The sequence below is a fragment of the Loa loa genome (genome assembly GCF_000183805.2).
Source record: "Loa loa unplaced genomic scaffold supercont3.35, whole genome shotgun sequence".
NCBI classification, from domain to species: domain Eukaryota; kingdom Metazoa; phylum Nematoda; class Chromadorea; order Rhabditida; family Onchocercidae; genus Loa; species Loa loa.
Genome location: NW_018108215.1, coordinates 99,682 through 101,528, shown reverse-complemented (window position 1 = coordinate 101,528; position 1,847 = coordinate 99,682).

Below are 1,847 nucleotides of genomic sequence, written 5' to 3'. Positions count from 1 at the left end.
GAAATAACAGGTTAAAATTAACGATAACAGATGCTAAGCGGAAATAATTAATTGGATGACAAACATTGATTGATTTCCGGAATGCTCATCCATATATGTCTTGAAACGGATATGATCAGGGTAATCTTGTTATAGTTAGTATAATTTATATTTAAATAATAATTCAAATAATTTGAACTCATCAAATGTAAACTTGCTATTGCACTAATTTAGTCTGATAAGCGCTCAAGTATTTAGTTGCTATTTTTCTATTCTTCCAATTTAAAAGAAAAAAAAGGAAATTAAATAGACATAGGAAGAAGTTTAATATCGACAATTCAATGAGATGATGAAAAAAGAAAAAAAAAGCAAATAGTTAAGCAGCTGGTATCTTTTTGAAAGAATGTCTAAGTAATTTTTTTTTTTTCTTTACAAATATTTCTGTAGAATTTAATTTTAGGACGAATGATATTTAATTTTAAGAGAAAAAAGAACCTTCCAAAGAAGTAAATAACTTAAAAATAAATAGCAATAACAATAAAACAATGATAAAATATAATCACAAAAAAAAAGAAAAAATTTTATCAGCAATTTCATTGCTTTTTATTATTAGCCATTAGCTTTTCCTTTTTTTCATTTTGATCGCAATTTACGAAATTTTTTTTTTCAATTTCAAATTAATCAATGATAACTGATATGAACAAAAAAAGAAAAAATGTTGACAAAAAATAATATTTTGAAGAAATTTTAATTTTAAGAATTGTAATTGAAAAACTTCAAAAAGAAAAAAATTACACGATATACGATCGTTTATAAAATATAATTTATAGGCGCTTTTTGCCAATTTTTTTGCTCAAAAATAACAACTGTTTGTTTATTTTTGGGATATAAACAAATTTGAACTTTTTAATTTTAAGAAAAAAAATTTGTATTCTCTAAAAATTACACATTACTGAGATTAAAATTTGCCGCAATTATTCGTATTGCTTAATGATTGACTAATTCAAATTGATTAATTCGAAATTGAGAAAAAAAATTTTTCAATTGCAAAAATTTTTGACCACGATAAAAAAGTCAAAATCGCTAATAGGAAAAAAAAAAATGATAAAATTGCTGATAAATGTTTTTCCTTTTTATTTTTGATAATTTTTTGGTAAGTACAGATCATATTACTGAAATTATATGTATATTGCCAATTATGAATTTTTTGATATGGGAAATTGAAAGAGATAAACTGTGTAATTCATTCCTATAATTACTTAATTTAATTAGCATGAGAAGTTTGCTGATAACTTCAAGAATTTAGTTTTATACAAAGAATTAATTAATGATTGGTGGTGTTTCTATAATAGAAAACATTATTGCAATGCGGAATTGTAAATGTGAAGTAAGACTTAACATCTGCGCTCATCACTTTTTTTCAAAAATTTCATTTCCACTTTCTTTTATACTCATCATGGAATTGCATGAGTTATGTACAGTGAAATAGAAAGAAGACAAAAAAAAAAAAAACTGAAGGAAATAATTTTTTCAATGATGAAAAAAAAGAAAAAAAAATTTTTTTAAATTAAAAATGAAAAGAAATGATCGAAAAAATGGTAAATTGAATGTGAAAAAAAAAAGAAATTAATAAAGTTAAAACTATTTCGATAATTATTTTCATTTCATTGCTTGCAAAGAATTATTTAGGAAGCATTCAATGAAAATTTTAAATCTTTAAATTGAAAATTCTTGGAAAAATAAACAAACTAAATGAAGCATTTCATTAAATGATGATATGTAAAACTATTAATAATCACGGATTGATTAATACTGTTAAGCTTTAGTCAAAAAAAAAAAATAATATATATATATATATATATATAGAC